General features: G+C 35.5%; 1 protein-coding gene across 6 annotated transcripts in view; it reads left to right on the forward strand.

The window, feature by feature from the left end:
- The window catches only part of LOC5566239 (flocculation protein FLO11), a 481,107-nt gene that overhangs the window by 214,728 nt on the left and 245,122 nt on the right, over positions 1 to 21,257 (forward strand). The window lies entirely within an intron of this gene.

Below are 21,257 nucleotides of genomic sequence, written 5' to 3' on the forward strand. Positions count from 1 at the left end.
TCTTGGGGGACCTTAGTGTCCGAAAAGTCTGGGAGAATATAATGGACGGGACATGTTGTAAGAATGCTGTACAACAACCCCGCAAAAATGATGTTTGTATCTAGTTCATAGGGTATGAAACGCAGAGGAATACTGAAACCTAGAAAAATTGGAATCAAACCGCTCTGGACCATGTAAATACTCGAACCATTGTAGATCAGGTGTGATCTTGAAATCGATTGGACCAAGAAAAGAATATAATCATGCATTCGTAAGTATCTCAGGTTACCCGAAAATGTGGCGTGGAATTTGCAGTGGACAACTCATGTTGAGCAATCGAGAAAGATCTGGAACGATTAAAATCGCCATGTACCCCGGGTCGTAAATTAACCCATACAGCTTACCGAAAAAAAAAACACATCTCTAACAATCTCTTTCACATCTCCTTAGCGATCTCGCAACCTCGCAAAAAAAAATGGAGAGCCACCTCCTTGGGTTACCTACCATGTGGCTATTACCGAACTAATTCCCCTTGCAAATAGCATCAATGTAAACCGTACCACAACAAACCGCCTCTAGAGTAGTGCCTTTTTTCTATGACGCCGCCGCCGCCAGTTACCTACTCATTTACAAGAGACGAGGTGCCAGCCTGGTTGCATAACGCCCCATCGTAGAAAACACATGTAATGAAGGGAAAATTCATACCATCATCAAATGAAGCAGCAAAGAATGCAACAAAAAATCACTACTTACCAACCCCGGGTACTGAATGAGGATGGACCTGATGCACGGTGTAGTATTTTGGGGGGAAAACGGACAAAAAATCATTGATATATTGTTGAAAATATTACCTTCCTAGAAAAGCATAAATAGTTTAATTCAATTCTATTTTATTCAAAACTATTTACTTATTTGTTTTTAATATAGGGGATAGTGGACGCAGTTAAAGGCAGTGCACTTCCATGTGGAGATGCAGAGGTATTCTCGGCCTCTAGAAGCAACAATTATTAAGTACTAACATTCCTTCCCCATCTCAACTGACTGTAAGGACTTGGCCGAAGCCGTTATCGATCAACAATATGCATTCTGCTGAACTATGTACTTCGAGAGTAAGCAGAAAGTCCCATCCCTTATCCATATGGATCGAAGTTTAATACTTATCAGTTCCTCCGATCAATCACGGAGTAGCAACCATTGATATGTACAGTCAGTCCATTTTTTGCTATAGGAGATGGTGCTATAGGAGATAGTGGATGCAGTTAGACTCTTATAGAGCTAAGTTCTTTCTAGGATTCATGTTCAAATTTACAATTTTACATGTTCAAAAAACCTTTTAAATATCTTGTTGCAAGTTTTTGTTGGTGTAGTCTGCTATATTCAAGTATTTTTTTTTTATATTTACGGGATAGTGTTTAAAATTAGACACTATTTAAACTTTGCTCTAAGTCGCTACCATTTTATCCACAACAGTTCCTACATTTTATCCACAAAAATTTAGGAAAATAGAGTAAAATAAGACACTTACCTATGATTTAGAGGTATGAAGAGGGGAACCACTCAATTACTCATATATTTTGCTTAAGATAGCATAATATTTCATCAACTGTTAGAATGGGGCTGAATTCTGTTCTTTTTTCTCCAAAAACAGACCAATGTGCGATGGTTGGTGGGCTTCGCTGAATGATGATGGGGACGGTAATTGATCATGAATAATTAATATCTTCTCTCGTTCAGCAAGACAGTCGTCATTGAGCCGTTTTTGGCTGCGGATTCCCCCCTGTCGGTTTGGACCTCTTGCTGAATGAGGAACCTACATGTATAGGCTCTTTTTAAACGAGCAATTCGATCTCGGTTGGTGTTTGGCCGCAAAACAACGCAAGCTCCTCGCCATGAGAAAACGAAAGTAACTGAAGAGGTTGGTGGGTACCTACTTTAGAGGTAACAACAATCGAGCAATACGGAATTTGCCATCGATCGCATGCTGCGGATCATTGCACACTTTGGTCTCCGAGGGGGATTTCCGATGTTTGAGAGGAACGAAGCATCTCAAATTGTAAGGGATGGTTTGAATGCATGGGGTCTAAATGTGAGAATTATCACGTAGAAAAATCATCCTATTTCATATGTGATAAAATTTTTCGTGTTAAATATGTTAAGTTATAGTAATTTTCTAATATTTTCTTCTATTCTTGTCTTTCCAGGTACGTCAACGGAGTTTCATTTTTATTAAATGGAAATGCCTCTTAACTAGAAGCCTCTTAGAGATGTAAGTTTGTATAACAACTAATTTTTAAAAATCTAAAAAAATCAATATTTACTTAATTTACAAAGTTTGGGATGGAAATGGAATGGAAATGGAATGGAAATGGAATGGAAATGGAATGGAAATGGAATGGAAATGGAATGGAAATGGAATGGAAATGGAATGGAAATGGAATGGAAATGGAATGGAAATGGAATGGAAATGGAATGGAAATGGAATGGAAATGGAATGGAATGGAATGGAAATGGAATGGAAATGGAATGGAAATGGAATGGAAATGGAATGGAAATGGAATGGAAATGGAATGGAAATGGAATGGAAATGGAATGGAAATGGAATGGAATGGAATGGAAAATGGAAGGAAATGGAATGGAAATGGAATGGAAATGGAATGGAAATGGAATGGAAATGGAATGGAAATGGAATGGAAATGGAATGGAAATGGAATGGAAATGGAATGGAATGGAATGGAAATGGAATGGAAATGGAATGGAAATGGAATGGAATGGAAATGGAAATGGAAGCGAAATGGAATGGAAATGGAAGCGAAATGGAGCGAAATGGAAGCGAAATGGAAGCGAAATGGAAGCGAATGGAAGCGAAATGGAAGCGAAATGGAAGCGAAATGGAAGCGAAATGGAAGCGAAATGGAAGCGAAATGGAAGCGAAATGGAAGCGAAATGGAAGCGAAATGGAAGCGAAATGGAAGCGAAATGGAAGCGAAATGGAAGCGAAATGGAAGCGAAATGGAAGCGAAATGGAAGCGAAATGGAAGCGAAATGGAAGCGAAATGGAAGCGAAATGGAAGCGAAATGGAAGCGAAATGGAAGCGAAATGGAAGCGAAATGGAAGCGAAATGGAAGCGAAATGGAAGCGAAATGGAAGCGAAATGGAAGCGAAATGGAAGCGAAATGGAAGCGAAATGGAAGCGAAATGGAAGCGAAATGGAAGCGAAATGGAAGCGAAATGGAAGCGAAATGGAAGCGAAATGGAAGCGAAATGGAAGCGAAATGGAAGCGAAATGGAAGCGAAATGGAAGCGAAATGGAAGCGAAATGGAAGCGAAATGGAAGCGAAATGGAAGCGAAATGGAAGCGAAATGGAAGCGAAATGGAAGCGAAATGGAAGCGAAATGGAAGCGAAATGGAAGCGAAATGGAAGCGAAATGGAAGCGAAATGGAAGCGAAATGGAAGCGAAATGGAAGCGAAATGGAAGCGAAATGGAAGCGAAATGGAAGCGAAATGGAAGCGAAATGGAAGCGAAATGGAAGCGAAATGGAAGCGAAATGGAAGCGAAATGGAAGCGAAATAGAAGCGAAATGGAAGCGAAATGGAAGCGAAATGGAAGCGAAATGGAAGCGAAATGGAAGCGAAATGGAATTCAGGTCATTGTTTTAGAGAACATTTTGTTTTTTTGTGCTATAAATCAATCAAATTAATTGTATTCCATTTGAAAAACCACATTAAATCATCAAGATGTTCATTTAACACCGTTTACTCTACATTGAAGATTTTTTGGTTCCGCGAATTCTCAGAAAAAATCACTGGTTGATCATCATTTTCACCGCGGAAGTAGTACAACACCCGCTTGATGCCCACGAAAATAGACGTCAACCGTTTTATCAGATGACAGTCAACCGTTAGTTCAACAAATTTGTGATCTCCGCTGCACCATCAAGCGAACCCAGTTGAAAAAAACCGTTTCTCAGCGTCGTACTCGACGCATCAGCTTCTTTGGCCCTCCAAGTGACAGACAAATGGTACTACTGCCTACGTGTTGCACCAAATTATGCTGTCTGTTGGTAAATTCTCGACTTGAGTAAGCATCTACTGAAGGGGAATTGGTTCCACGAAAGATTGTGAGAAAAATAAAACTCCGAGGGAAAGTTTGACTGATCTCGTTTCTTCCGAGAGCTTTGTTTTCGTCGTTTGGGTCTTCGGTTGATCTAAAAGCGCAATCAAAGTGACAAAACACCCTTAAGGGGCGCGTAATTACCATCTGAGTGGTTCACAATAGACGAGGGTGGGCGTTGCGTTTTCGTCGTTTGTGGTTCCCAGGCTGCAACTCTTGTTGACGAGTCAACAAGGAAAATCATGCTCAAAAGACGAAACCTGTCAGTGGAATTGTCTTTGAATGGGCACGTTTCGTGACACTTTCAAACACAATACGGGAGACGTAACGCCGGAACCGTTCAACGCGTGACAAATCTACGTTTGGGATTTTCGCTTCGAAGATCCATCACTTCCTAACGAAGATGTTCTACCCATTCCCATTTACCTCTCATCGTATCGATCGGTTTTTCCGAAAATCTAATCTAATTTCACAAAGGTCCGCAAATAAACCAATTTCATGATCCGAAAATAGATACTGACAGCTGTGCAGCTGAAGCTGAAGATTCCACGCTTAGAAGAAGCCGAAAGACGGAAATCACCTTGTGATCGACGGACGTCTGAGGCCAACGGCATGTTACTTCGGCTGCTAGCTGGATTTCATCGATTGGATCTCGGTTTGTTTATGTTCTATGCCTATATATTGATGTACTTGATGTTCTTCGCTCCAACAAATTGGTTTTATTTGCGAAATTCCTCCCGCGAGGCCAACGATCTTCTTGGAATGGGAGTAATCGTTAGAATCCAATTTATCGCTTTGGGATATTGGTAGATGCAACTAGCTGGCGCGTTCGTGTTCAGCAGAACCACTTGGTATAATAGAAAGCAGACTTTTCCGAGATTGCTACACTTGAATCCGCTTCCGTTCGAATGCATCCCAATATAGATTGGGAACAATCACGATTTATCGCACCCGAAAGGGGTTAGCGACTTAAGACGCAGCTTATCTAACACTTGGGATCTAAATGGATCATGATCGTCTTTCATGGAGAAGCTTGTTACTTTGCAGTAAACGATACGCTCTCAACCGTCACTAATGCGACGACTCACATAGACTGGAAAAAATATAAGAAACAGTATGAAGAATTACGAGGTACGTGCTTCAATCGCTTTTATTGACGTAGCTAGGATTTTCTTTCTGGCGGGGTTTAGGAGAGGACCTAGCGAATTTTAGTATCATAGATGTAACAATCACGATTTCCTGGAGTCTGGGATTTCTCTTTGAATTCTTTCAAGGTTTCATCCATGGAATAGTCCTGATATTGATGTTTTTGATAATACCTAGTTCTTTATCAACTAACACGACAGAGTGTGTTCTTGCTAATACTTTGACATTTTTTTCAGCTCACACAACGGCTATATCATATTTAAACTTTAATTTGAAAAATAATGGGTCTCAATTTTAAACTTGACACTTTTGATCATGTTTGACATTCACTTAGTCGACAAAAACAGAGGTTTTACGTTTTAATGCTAGATTTGTTCCTATTTTACATTTCGGAAGGGACAGGGTAAACAAAATACACCCAGAGTTTGAATTTAAATCATGGGACAAAGTCTCAAAAACAGGAAAACTATCAACTACTGAAAAGCTAAACATTACATATAATTTGCAATTGGATTAGATGGACAAATTGATGTGAAGATTTGCGAAAAAGTTACACGTCTTCTCAGTGAGAATCGAACTCACGACTCCCCGATCTCTAGTTGGGGCGCGTTAACCACTACGCCATGAGAGGACTCATGAACGCAGAAGTTAACCTGAATTCGATTTCAGCTCAATAATCACGTGGTTCTTTTTCGCAAAGTGCACCTCTTTCGGAAGAATTAGATGCCCATCCAAACACAACGCTTTCTATATATATCCAATGCCTAGCCCGAGAGCGCATTGTTTTTTAGGTATAGGAATAGCACACTTTAGCAGTATTTATCGAGCAACGGACTCATGTTCTGTAACCGGTCGTTTGAGAACGTCGCGACCCATTGGAAGCCCACACAATAGATACCTCAGCCAGCGCAGTTGCTGGCTAGTGTAGTGTGCTGTTCAAATTTTTTGGCCGGGAATTATATTTTTTATATTTGATTGTACTTTAAACAGCATCTTGGAATGCTAGTTGAAAAGTGCATGTATTAAAAAAACGCAGAAATATTTGAGTTATAAAATTTATGAAACATTGTTGCAAATGTCTTTCTGAAGCTTTAACAAATGAGAAAAACCAGTATCTATCAGCGAAAGTATGAACGACAAACTGAAAAAAAATCGAATAATTTGGTACTTTTCGATTAAAATTCATGTTTTATTAGTATTTATGAAGTCCAACAAATATGATGTTTTTATTTGAAATTGTGAAATAATTGAAGAAAGCTAATCTTAACTAAAACTTGTTCTGATTTTAGAAAAAAAGTTTTGCATTTTTATAAATTTAATTTTTGGAGATGAACCAGCCACGGGCTGAAAATCTCCCAAACAAAGCTAATAATAATAATAAAATTTAATTTTGAAGAGAATGATGCTATGTGCTTCAAAATTAGTTGTAAAACAACAAAATTATGAAGAATTCACTGAACGTCATATTTCATAACTATAAAATCCACTTTTCAGTCACTTGCTACTAAGACTTAAAGTTCAATATTTTTGGTCAAACTTCAAAATTGATTCTTTTTATTTAATTTGACTTCAGAAGAGCACACGAATTTTTGGTTTTGAGAATTTTCGAGCTCTTGGAGGATTCCTTTAAAGGTTTTTTGTTTGCGAAATGATTGTGCGTAAGCATAGGCAACATTTTAGGGAGAAATGCTTTTATAATTTCCCTTAAACACATATTTATAATCTCTTTTTTTATATTTTTTATGAGATATGTTTTACTTATTATTGTTGAACTTAAAATGTTTTTTTTTGGAGTGGAGTTTTTCAAAGTGTGATGTGGGAACTGCCTAAACATTTTCGTAAGAGACTTCATAAGGGTACATTTTCCTAAACTTTGACAAAAAAAGGATCTGACAAAAAAACGAATAAACTTTTTCCAGAAATAACTTTGAACTAGTTTGTCGAGAATTTCCTAAATGATTTCACCACATTTATCTCGAAAAACATATAAATTCTCGCGTTCAGTATTATAATGGCGGATCTACAATGATCGATTTCTGTTTATATGATTACTTGGCCGGATGAATGTTTTCGATAACTTTTTTTGATTCACTGGAAAGTCCTCCGCAGCATTACAAAATGTTCCAAAAATCGAATGAAATTCATATATTAATCTAAAGAGAAATTTGACGAATTGAAATCGATCACTGCAGATACGTCTGTATGAAACTACAAAAGTAATCTCTAGTCCGATACTTTTCCTTTTTCGGCTTTTAATGCTATTATAGGGCATCCCAGATAATATTGATAGCTGAATAACAGTTTATTCAGCTGAAAAGCGGCTGTATAAACAGAACTTTAGCTAAGTAAGCTGTTAATCAGCTTCCAATGTTACTTGGGATGTCAGCCATATAATAGCACTAAATTAGTACGCAGGGCGAATTGATGTGCTATTTGAATACTCAGGTAGATGTAAACAGAAATTTTTTCTTTGCAATTATACTGCCAAACAATCATTCTACCCGACCAATGGATTACAACAAAATTGTAGCATAATTACCCGACCAGACGGAAGAAACAAGATTATAACAGGATGTGTACCCCTGATATGTTTTTTTTTTATATCACCAGTTGTTATAAAACACGTACCGTTAGTAGTTAAAATAACAAAAATTCTAACGAAATTTGCACCAAATTAAACTCAAACATAACAAACACTGTTATAACTATATCAAAATTATTACAGAATGTGTTACAAGGATGTTACAAAATAACAAAATTATTGCAAACTATGTTACTGTTTATGACATCGGATGTTATTGGCAACAAACTTATAAATGCGATGCCAAAAATATTGTTATAAACGTGTTATTTAAAATATAACAACTTTAGAACAAAGCCTTCTTGATAACAAAATTATATCAACTTCTGTTTATTATAACTGCTGCTGATAGGAATGTCTTATAATCTTGTTATGTGGTTCTGGTCGGGTACACCAAGATTTCTTACAAATATCAAATTTTGCTCCATTTTTGTTGGGAGGACTTTGAGTTGATGGAGGAAATTATACCATGATTGAAACAAAATCACTAATAAGAACAAAGGCTGTTTCAAATTTGTTTCAATCTTAAACATAATCATTGCACATTTTGTTTTAAAAAGTTGAAAGCCATTGATTGTAACAAATTTTGTTGTAATTCAGTTATGGAAAATAACAAAATCAGTTAAATTTTTGTTTTATATGAACCATTATGGGTTTTATTTTTGTTTAATTTATAACATACTTTGTTTCAATTTTGTTTAGTGTAGAGGAAATTTTGTTATAACTACTAACCAGTCAAAATAATAACAAATTTTGTTAGAAAAAAAACGCACTACCTGGGTAACAAAATCCGTTACAACTCTGTTGTAATCCTCTGGTCGGGTATACATTGCTTTTATATTTATACATAACTAGTGGTCCCGGCAAACTTCGTCTTGCCATCAAGTAGGCTGTTGGAAAACGCTATGAATCGTCCAATACAAAATGACAGTTCCGTTCACGCTCGTTTTTCCGACTTTCCCGGTGAATACCCTATGATTTTTATACGCACAAACACGTCGGAACACTTGACGAACAAAACGGAAAAAAAATCATTCATATTCATTGACCCGTTCGGAAGCCATTTCGTGACATACAAACACCATTCCATTTTTTATTTATATAGATTCTGTAATCAGATATATTCCACTGATTGTTGTTAACTTTTTCATCAATCTACAAACAATTCCCAGAGAGGAATTATTATATCTAATATAAATTTATAAGTTTTTTAAAGAATACTATTCACAGTCATTACGTACATTACTTTTACACTAGAATATATCCAACAGGATTAATAATACATTCAGAATTTCTTGCTTATCTGTAATTGATTTTTTTTCATAATTCGATTCATAATTTGTAGCGGAGTTCTTTTGACAATATGAAATTAGCATCACATAGATTAGATTTTTGCACTTAAATTCTTACAGTGAGTGCTAGCGAAAGTTTTTTTTATGAAATTTCTAGAAAAAATCCTAGATTCGTATGTGACAGAACTTCTCCATATTTTCAAAATAAATTAAGGGAAATTACTAGTGTTCCAACCTACTTGTATGCATTTTTCGAATTATAGCGCTATTTCACGGCTAATGTCTTAAGGGGGGGTATTCGCTAAAGCAGTTAATCTCTAAGTGGGCGAGTTTGCCCCTCCGGGGGTGATTTTTACGCCCAGGGGGCGGAAAATTTGTAAGACCGAATTTAGGGTGTAAAACAAACACAAAATTATAAAATTGTAAACAAATTGTGTTGATGACTGTTATAAAGGGAAATTAGATTATATTGCTAATACATTTATTATAGTATCTTGATTTTAACGCACAATTTTATCGGTACTTCGAATTTTTTCACAAAAAAACTGAGTACTTCTGAATGTTAGAAAATCTGTCCTTATGTGTTTCTATGTTAAATAATCTGTATTTTCTTACCTTTTTTATGATTTGGAACGTATGGAAAAAGCGTTATTTCAACAACAGGTTATCAAAAGATTTTTTTAAATGATGAAATGAATAGGGTGCGGCTTATTTTTCAAAAGTTCTCAAATCCAAAAATTCGTGTGCACTACTGAATTTAAATCACATTAAAAGAGAAACCTTCCTTAGCCCAGTGGTTAGAGTCCGGGGCTACAAAGCAAAGCCATGCTGAGGGTGTCTGGGTTCGAATCCCGGTCGGTCCAGGATCTTTTCGTAAAGGAAATTTCCTTGACTTCCCTGAGCATAGAGTATAATCGTACCTGCCACACGATATACGAATGCAAAAATGGCAACTTTGGCAAAGAAAGCTCTCAGTTAATATCTGTGGAAGTGCTCATAAGAACACTAAGCTGAGAAGCAGGCTCTGTCCCATTGAGGACGTTATGCCAAGAAGAAGAAGAAGAAGAAGTAAAAGAGAAATATCAAAATCTGAGCCAACATATAAGCATTTAGAGGTGACGCGAGTGTCTTGGAGGTGAATCTTTAGGTTATGAAAAATGACCTTCAGTGAAATAAACATAACTTTGTTGTTTCTCAATCGATTTTGGAACTTTTATTAAATTAGAACTTAAATCAGAATGCCGAGATCAGCTGTGCAAATCTCGGTTATAGTTCGTTTGCTGATATCTCAGCAAAAGTGACGTTTGATGTCAGCGGCACCCAAAGGTGCTGCTATAAACGAACTTGATTTTTTGCTGACATATCAGTTAAAATTATGTTGCTGATCGCTCGGCTGTGCGGGTCTCGGTAAAAGAATGAAAATTAGCCGAGCTCAACTGAGTGTGAAAATTAAATTTATGAAAGCTTTGTAGAACACCAATATTGTCTAAAATCAAAACAAATTTTAGTTAAAAGTAAATTCTTCCAAATTTTACTAAAAAATTTTAACTTTGTTTGACCATAACTTCATGATTACTCAACCGATTCCAAATCTTTTAACATGCTTCTGAAGCTAATTTAATTGTTTTCAAACCTTTCATACATCAGATTCCTTTAAATAATGTCTTGACCAAGGTTTTCAGCAAAAACTGCACAAAAACATGATATTTCAACGAAAAATGCCAGTTTTTTTTTCAAATTTTTGCCAAATATTATCACTAAAGCTGAAACTAGTTTTTCTCATTTGTCAAACCTTTGAGAAGGACTTTGCAACAATTTTTAAATAATTTTGAAACAAAAATATGTTTGCATATGTTAAAAAATATATGCACTATTCAACTCGTAATTAAGGAAAGATGCTTTATAAATTTAGGTTTTGTAGAAAAAATACAATTTCCGGCGAAAAAACTTGAATAATCCAAAGAAATTTGATTTTTGCATTTAAAAATCATGTTATTGGGTAGTTTTTGTTGAATAACTACGTCAAAACCATTTTAAGAAAAATGTGTTGTATGAACAGCTTGAAAACAACTTAATTTGCTTCAAAAACATGTAAAAAGATTCGGAATCGATTGATGAAAGTAATGGTAAAACAAAAATCAATGTTTTAGTAAAATGAGGAAAAAAATGAATGAAGTATTTTTAACTAAGCCTAGTTTTGATTTTAGACAAATTTGATGTTCTACAAAGTTTTTATAAATTTAATCTCGAAGATAATGGTGCTAAATGTTTCACAATCGGTTGAAAAATAACAAAGTTATGTTTACTTCACTGAAGGTCTTTTTTTATGTGATTTGAATTCAGTAGTGCACACGAATTTTTGGTTTTGAGAACTTTTGAAAAATAAGCCACACCCTAGTGGATAGGCGTTACAAGGGAGCAACAAGATTGAAATTTTATTAGATGGTGAAAATAGAGCAAGCCATCGAAGAATCAGTGAGTATCGAAGCGTCCTGTATTTTGCCAAACTTCTCTACTTACTGCCAACTCAGGCAAATTAAAGGAGGCTTCAATTTGCTCATATACTCACATCTATCACACAAATGGTTCTATTGATCAATTACTGATATCACACATAAAGTTCTCCACCATTAAATGTGAAAGTTTGATCAATTTTGGATACATTTATTATAAGATGTAGATCAGAATCTCAGCAAAGTGTAGCGGTTGATTAATACACAAATATTATTTACATATCAGAGGGGTGATTCTAAAATAAATTGATCTCAAGGGGCTGAAATTCAAAAAAATTTGAGAAACACTGCTCTAAAGTAAATATTCTTTTCCTTCTCCTCCTCTATACAAAAATTTGATTCATTTCTTGTAGAAATTCTGGAAAAATGCTTTCGTGAATAAATGGCGGAATTACTAGAAAATAATATGATAGTACTCCTAATGAATTATCAGGATGGAAAATTCTCAAAAAAAAAAAAAAAACTGAATACATTATTTAATATATGAATTACAAGTTTTTTTTTTTGTAATTCGGAAATATATCTGGCAACATTTCGGCTTCTGAAAAACTTATTGGCAGAACTTTGCATATTTGTTTCACGAGATTCCTAGAAGTATGGGCAGGGCTGCTTCTCCCCTGAACCCCCTTTTCCTACGCCAATGATCGCTCCTCCATCATTTCAAAGCTCGATGTCTACATAATCCAATCTTGTACACTATCATTGTTCTGTAGTTCCACGGCGTCACGATTCTTCCGCCCAGCCCTAATTACAAGTCCTCATCGGTATGCTCAGCTCATCTCAGTATGAGTAAACATCTTTTAAATGCTCACGCACTATTGTCTCCATCCACCAAATTCTGGTTCAAAAGACACCGAAAACCGGAGATGGTGGCAGCTGATGACATTTTAAACACCGAAAACGAAACAAATATATGCCTATCACAAAGAGGGGTATTAGTATGCTAACATAATTGCCGGCGGCGTGAGATAAACGACGATTGTTTTAAGGGGTTTTTGAACTGCTGTGGCCCCGCGGGCATCCGGTGTGGGTGGTCTTCTTAATAATCCGAAAATGATGGTGACTCACGTTTTCGGCTCACTTTACTGGTAGCTCGATCCAAATGACAAAATTTGACTACCGGTCTTCAATTTGTAGTCAATCAATCGCTATTTCCATCTTACATATAGGTATTGCCGCCAAAGACATCGAAAGAGATCGAATCTTCAACCCCAGATGAGGAAGTCCACACCTCATCAACCGAAAGCTGTCATATCGAGTGACAGATCGAACCGGTTGGCGTTGGTCAAACATAACGCGCTTCATATATACCGTTTTGATTCATATTACGGACAGCTTCAAATTCCGGACACTCTACTTTGTATGGGAAACATTTCACGCGAAATGTTTCAATTTTTGCTGTTCAAAAGTTCTCAATTTCAAGGCTCGTTTTAGTACACTTTTTCCATAAATATCTTTGATAATTTATAATGCCCAACTACCTTAGATGTCTCTTTGGTGGTTTAACGATTTCGATTGTTGATTTGACTGTTCCATTAATGATTATCATGAGCTGTCCGGAATTCGATTCAAAATGTCCGGAATATGAGGCAAAAGTGAGAAAACGTCCGGAATAAGAATCATGAAAAGGCCACACATTTTGATTTATTTAAAATTATTGAAGTTTTGGAAGCGTATTCTTCACCCACCGTTCGAAAAAGTAAAGGGCTTCCGACGCTCGATAGCGTTAAGGAATCATACAGAATGATTTATTTTTTATATTTCCCTGAGTCCTTAAGTGTCCGTAATATGAATCAAAACGGTAGTTGTCGTTTCAGGCCTAGCGTGCGTCCAGTGTCCATTCCACGAGGGGGTCTCCGCGACATGTCTTTTCGCGTGCGGTGTCAAGTTGTCTAGTAATGGTTTTGTGGTTTTCCATTAGACGACTTGGATTTTGTCATTGCTTCCTTCCTTCATTCGTTTTGTTCAGGGGATGTCTGCAGGCGATGACGATCGTTGCGGTTGATTGATTTGAATCGTACCATATTTGCTCTAATTGAAGGAGCAAATTTGGATGAATAATTTATTAGGCACGTGGCATTTAACCAACATTCCTAAATTGATCTTGCAGTTTTTGTACACTGCAGTACCTGACTCACATTTAGATCAAATTTGGATTTGGATAGGGTTCGGATAGGATTTGGATTGGATTTCGATTGGATTTGGATTGGATGCGCCGTTATTCAGCAAGATCATTCTTACGGTTGTGGGTTCGGATTAGAGTATTTTTTGGATTGAAAATTTACTCGTCTTCTCAGAGTAAAGAATGAATGAATCCTCTCGATCAGATCGTGAAACTTTCACGGTTTCACCCAAAATTTGTGACCTGACACTTTTCGCGAATTCCACCAAAACATCAACCCGCGTTCACGACAGTCCCAATTGCGGGAAGACCTTGAAAGCCCCAATAAACCCACTTTCCTTTCAATCAATTTGTTTCGCACGCAGTTCGTTCGGTTTCGTTTCGTTTTCCTTGCTCCGATGAAAGTGAATCTCACTCTCTTTGAGCCGAATGACTGACTGCACGTTGATAATGCGTCAGTACTGATGGAGATTATCTCTTGCATATCGACAACGGCACCGCAGCATCCATGATGATCGAGGGTTTTTTTTTCTCTCGTGGCATCTAACCTGCAAATCTGCGGCAATCTTCCATTTCCACGCCACGTTTGAATCTATGCTCTTCTACGATCGTGCCCGGTGATCATCATTTACGTATAGCTACGCCATTCGCTCTAGCTGACGACGCGTAGTCCGCAATTTCGTCGACTTGCAGCGAAAAAGGTGGCGCTAATCAAGATAAATAGCATCCTTTGCACAGCGTTAACTTCACCGCGCTCGCTTCCTCGCACACAAACGAGGAGCGGGAATGAAAGTACAGGGCTGGTAGCGGCTCGCTTCCTAGAGACTTGGTCGCTATTTTAACCTTTACAGTACTGGGCACCGACATCAAAGTTTCAAAATTCTGTATCCTCGCCATTGTTCAGAGGATTTTAATGAGATTTTCAGAAAAAAAAATCACAAATGCATTGCAAATCTTGAAGGTATCCGGAATAAAAATCCTAACGAATTCCTAGAGAGTACTCATTACACTGGACGAGACTGTTAGTCAGTTTTCAGTACATTCCTATTTTTCAGACATTCTTATTTTTAGTGATTTGGCTACCAGCCCTGATAAATATCAACAGCTTCAATTTTCTACGGCATACATTTGCAGGCGACTCGACGCAGCAGCTTCCCTCGCTATGCTGAGGGGGGCTGGCTCTCGATCAATTTTCGTGGTAGCTAGGTACCGCGCGAAATGTGGGAGCGCTCGGCAAAACTCTCACTAGGTACGAACGCACCCCAGTTAAGGCCTAACGCCTAATGTAGCCCTGATTCGGAGCGGTTCACTTTGTACCGAGCTGTGAAAAATCGCTGCCATTAATCGTGCGCTGGGGACCAAAGGGCTTTCTAGGCGCCGCCGTCAACAGGGACGTTGCTTTCGCCGCGAGATCGGAGTTTCGGTTTGAATTTCGAGATAATGGGTGTAGGCCTGAATTTCTTAGGGTTTGGATTCGGCAGAAGACAATTATCTGCTTTGAAAAAAAAAAAGCGTTCAGCAATGGTAGATTTCTTTTCAGAGTAGAAATGTCTCATCTTTTGGGTTTGCGGTTAAAATCGAAGTAAGGGAAATGCTGAATTATCCACGGAGTAAGGGTATGCGATATGCTTTTTTAAATTTCGCTACACTGGTAATGACGAAACTTAACGAAATATGAACATGTTTCGTGAAGCTTAATACGAAATCTGATATGGCATAAAATGTTGCGGAACGAAACAAAATTTTGATTTTTTTTCCCGCGGAATACATTTTTAATAATTGCTTTCTCTTCGTTAATAACTTACAAAAACATGTGCATTAGAGTGGTTCAAGATATCGTTTTTACTCCACACCGCTCATTCGATTCTTGATATAATTCTTAGTGTCTTCCCAAAATCATTCAGATGCAAACTGAGACTGCACAAGCCCTTCAAAGTTTGTATGGGAATTACTATGGGAAAAAGATGCAATTCATTCAATCGGTTATAGTGTTTGCCCATGTGCTCTTGAGGGTTAGAGCTACGCTGATACTGTTAGATACATTCATTATCTACAACTTTGCCGAAGACCGTTTTCCAATCCCACATCTCAGTGATTAGTTATTGATTTTTGTATGAATCGAATATCTTTGGTTACAATAATTGAGCTGCTCTGCAGGCATCACTGGATATATGCAGTGAAACATAGTAGCCATGATTTGTACGTGCTATCTTTCGCGCCAGATGCAGCAATGTTGCCTGTTCATAAGTTACACGAGCACTAGGGTGCGGCTTATTTATCAAAAGTTCTCAAAACCAAAAAATCGTATGCTCTACTGAATTCTAATCACATTAAAAGAGAAACCTCAAAATCTGAGCCAAAAATATTAAAATTTAGAGGTGGCGCAAGCGTCTTGAAGGTAAATTTTCAGGTTATGAAAAATGACCTTCAGTGAAGTAAACATAACTTGTTATTTTTCAACCCATTTTGAAACTTGCAAATCAAATTTATGAAAACTCTATAGAACATCAAATTTGTCTAAAATCCAAAATAGTTTTAGTTAAAAGTAATTTATTCAAAATTTTTCCTCTTTTTTCTAACAATTTCAACTTTGTTTGACCATAACTTCATGATTACTCAACCGATTCCAAATCTTTTTACATGATTTTGAAGCTAATCTAATTGTTTTCAAACCTTTCATACATCACATTTCACTAAAAAAAAATCTTGACCAAGTTTGTCAGCAAAAACTGAACAAAAACATGATTTTTTAACGAAAAATGCAAGTTTTTTTTTAATTTTTTGCCAGTTAAATATTATCTCTAAAGCTGAAACTGGTTTTTCTCATTTGTTTAACCTTTGTGAATGACTTTGCAACAATTTGTTCAATTTTATGAACTTTTATTAAAATTTTGTTCAAATTGTGTTCAAGTTTGTTCATTTTTTCAGCTTTATTTCAAATTTTCTTTTAATTTTATTTTAGTTTTGTTCGAATTTTGTTCAAATTTTGTTCAAATTTGTTCGAATTTTGTTTCAATTTTGTTCAAATTTTGTTAATATTGTTCAATTTTTATTCAGCTTATGCTTCGATCACATTTTGTTCAAATTGTATTCAAATTATGTTCTAATGTTGTTCCAATTGTGTTCAAATTTTGTTCAAACTTTGTTTAAATTGTGTTCAAATTGTGTACAAATTAGGTTCAATTTTTTTCAGTTTATGTTCAAATTTTGTTCAAATTTTGTTCAAATTTTGTTCAAATTTTGTTAAAATGTGTTTAAATTTTGTTCAATTTTTTCAGCTAATGTTCAATTTTGTTCAAAATTTGTTCAAATTCTGTTCAAATTTTGCTCAAATTCTGTTCAAACTTTGTTCAAACTTTGTTTAAATTTTGTTCAAATTCTGTTCAAATTTTATTCAAATTTGTTCGAATTTTATTTCAATTTTGTTCAAATTTTGTTAATATTGTTCAATTTTTATTCAGCTTATGCTTCGATCACATTTTGTTCAAATTTTATTCAAATTATTTTCTAATGTTGTTCAAATTGTGTTCAAATTGTGTTTAAATTTTGTTTAATTTGTTTTCGAATTTTGTTCAATTTTTTTCAGCTTATGTTCAAATATTCTTCAAATTTTGTTCAAATTAAGTTCTAAAGTTTGTTCAAATTTTGTTTAAATTTTGTTCAAATTGTGTTCAAATTTTGTTCAATTTTTTCTGCTAATGTTCAATTTTGCTCAAATTCTGTTCAAATTTTGTTCAAATTCTTTTCAAACTATGTTCATATTTTGTTCAAATTGTGTTCAGATTTTGTACAAATTTTGTTTAAATTTTGTTCAAATTGTGTTCAAATTTTGTTCAATTTTTTCTGCTAATGTTCAATTTTGCTCAAATTCTGTTCAAATTTCGTTCAAATTCTGTTCAAACTTTGTTCAAATTTCGTTCAAATTGTATTCAGATTTTGTTCAAATTTTGTTTAAATTTTGTTCAAATTGTGTTCAAATTTTGTTCAACATTTCTAGCTAATGTTCAATTTTGTTCAAATTCTGTTTAAATTTTGTTCAAATTCTGTTCAAATTATGTTCAGATTTTGTTCAAGTTTTGTTCATTTCTTCAGTTTTTGTTCCAATTGTGTTCAAATTTTGTTCAAATTTGTTCGAATTTTGTTTAAATTTTGTTCAAATCTCGTTCATTTTTTTCAGCTTTTGTTTAAATTTTGATCACATTTTCGACACAATAAAAGCACAAAAGCATACCATCTTTTAGTTCCACTCTTCCTTTTAAAGTAGCTTCAAAAAATTCGTGATTTGGTTGGCTAATTTCTGAGAACAAGCCATGTGAAGCGCACAAGTCAAGGTGACATTAAACTACAGATAAAGTGACTGACATGTTGTCAGATCACGTTTTTTTTATTTAAAAAAAAAAAATTTTCTTGTTTTTTTTGTGAGACTCGAATTTGAAAGAATAAAACGATCCTTGAAGTAACATGATTTTTCCTTGATTTATAATGTAGAAAATCGTTTGTTAAAAAATAAATAAATACATGTATTTCAAAGACATTTAAGAAAATTATGACTTTAAGATTTGATTTCATTAAAATTTTGCTGGCCGTCTAATTTTTGTTCATGTAAAACCATTAGGGTAGAAGCACCGGTTTTGGTCACACGCCAGTTAAAGCCATAGTGGATTATCCACCGTTTTACATAGTCAATCAGCATGGAACCTTTTGTGTTCAGTAGATCACATTCACATGAAAGAGCTACATTCATTTACTCGTCCAAATTGATTCAAAACATTAGAAAAAACAATTAATTTCCCTTATTATTTTAACTCCCATACACCTAATTTAGCCAGGGCACTCCTAATTTGGCCACTCTCATGAGAAATCAATGCGATTAGCCAATTTAGGAACCGAAGTTAAATCTCTGGCCGAAACTGGTTCTGTTGGCCTATATTGACCAACGGGATTTTCAAAGCGAAAAAATGGTTATAGCTCAGTTTTGATATTTTACACACATAATATGGATTGAAAGCTTGCATTTGACATATTTGTAGTATAAATACGGCTTCCCATTTAATTTGTATTGACATTTTCTCTTAGGCTGGCCAAAACCGGTGATTTTACCCTATGTTTTTTTTATTTTATATTTCATCTGAACCTGATCCATGCGAGTAGGGTGTGGATTATTTTTTGAAAGTTCTCAAAACAAAAAAAAAAGTATGCTCTTCTAAATTTGAATCACATAATTAGAGAAACTTCAAAGTTTGAGAAAAAAATTATTAACATTTAGAGGTGGCGCAAGCATCTGGAAGAATTTTCAAGTTATAAAAATTAAGCCATTATCACTGAAGGTCAATTTTTATAACTACGTTATTTTTTGACCAATTTTGAAACTTCTGGCAACATTCTCCATTTTGAATTTTTGAAAACTTTTTAGAACATCGAATTTGTTCAAAATAAAAACTAATTTTAGTAGAAACTAGTTTTCTCCGAAAGTTTGCACATTTTACCGAATACAATCATTTTTGATCGATCATAACTTCATAATTACTCAACCGAATCCAAATTTTTTACATGCTTTTGAAGCTAATTTAGTTGTTTCCAACCTGTGTCCACAACACATTTAACCTTAAAATGGTTGACATTTGTAAAGATTTTTTTTTCATTATATAAGTTTTTTCGCCGGAAATCGTTTTAAACACGAAATGTTTCAATTTTTGCCGTTCAAAAATTCTCACAATGGAGGCTCACTTTAGTGAATCGAATCTTTTGAACGGTTCAGTGACTCAGCGGCTCGTAAATAAAGAGCGAACTGAAGCGAGTGAACGTATCCAACGGTTCATTTCGCTCCATTCCTTCCCCATTCTTCGTACTTACATTCTTCCGCAGAGATTCACGATACGATAGGACACGAACACAATATTCGGCCAATTCCCACTACCCGAACCCACGGCATAAAAAATAACAAGACAGGCTCTTTACTGGTGTAAACCTCGAATTTGATTGTAAACGTGTGACGTTACTCCTATCGTACCATATACCATTCGGACCACTAGATCATTTTTTTTCATAAATTTTGAAAGGACAACAAGGAATGACGTTGTCAAGTAGCTGTCAGTTTTCGGAATATATCACCTTCTCAATAGTGTGCTATATGCCCGAACAATACGAAAGATGCAAAGCGCTTTGCCGTAGAGGTGAGCACTTTCTCTCTCTATCTTTCGTTTGTTTGTAATGCAAGTGGGCGGAGCAAATTTGTCTTTCTATGCTGAGAACGCTGAGCGCACGGAGAGACTGCAAACTGTGCTTGCATGTATGGCGTGGCGCGCCAAGCAAGGTATGTGTCAAGCGTTATAATAAAATCGAGATACGAACGAAAGAGAATAGGAGAAAAGAGTCAGTTCGTTTTTTTGGTCACTTTTTTTCTAGTCCGTTGTGTGACTTTTGATCAAATGAACCGACTCTTGCAACAAAAAAATGAACCACGAATCACTCGTTCAGTTGAGTGATTCGGTTCTTTTGAACGGCTTGCATTCACTTTGCCCAACTCTAGTCCGGAATATTAGGACAAAAGTAAGGAAGCGTCTGGAATAAGAATCATGCCCACAAATTTCTATTAGTTTCAAATTATTCATGTTGCGGAATCCAAATCTTCAGCCACCATTCGAAAGTTAAACGTTTTGAAAGCTCGATTACACGGAAGAATAATACAGAATGATTTATTCTATCTGATTTCTTATGAGTTATACTTCATTGAGGCCTTAAGTGTCCGTAATATGAATCAAATGTCTGGCGAAATCATGAGAATGCTAAATAGATTTCCAACGGGAATTGCCAACGATTGTCTTGAGACTTGAGAGTTTTCAGAAATATCGCAACAGAACCTGCAAAACTTCTAAACGATGTCCTCCAGATTCCTGAAATCTAGGTGATATGCTTCAGAGTCCAAGCCATTTTGTAATCATTTTTCTATGAATTTTATATTCATACTTCTATGGAAAATCCTTTTAAGTTCTAAGTCAATATTCTGTTTGAAAATTCAATAGTTTTTGTGCACATCAATTGGTTATAGTTGTTTATGCTTGCTGTCTATCAATCAATAAATATGAAATGCTTTACTTTGCAAGAATTATCCCACTGTATTTGAAATCAGTTGAGTATTCATGAAGTTATGGTCAAACACAGATGATCTTTTATAGTAGAACGAGGAAAAATTTGGAGAAAACTACTTTTAACAAAGATTAGGTGCCAAAAGTTTCAAAATTAGATAAAAAATCACAAAGATATGTATACTTCACTTAACGTCATTTTTTATAACTGGAAAAATCACCTTCAAGTAGTTTGCGCCATCTCTAAACATAATATTTTTAGCTCAAATTTTGAGGTTTCGCTTTTTATGTGATTTGAATTCAGAAGAGCACACGAATTTTTGGTTTTGAGAACTTTTGAAAAGTAAGCCGCACCCAAATGTCGAGCAATTGTAGAGAGCTCTGTAAGTTTAATTATTTCCTCAAATTGCTACAACTATTTGAAA

This window comes from Aedes aegypti, chromosome 2, assembly GCF_002204515.2.
Source record: "Aedes aegypti strain LVP_AGWG chromosome 2, AaegL5.0 Primary Assembly, whole genome shotgun sequence".
Taxonomy (NCBI): Eukaryota; Metazoa; Arthropoda; class Insecta; order Diptera; family Culicidae; genus Aedes; species Aedes aegypti.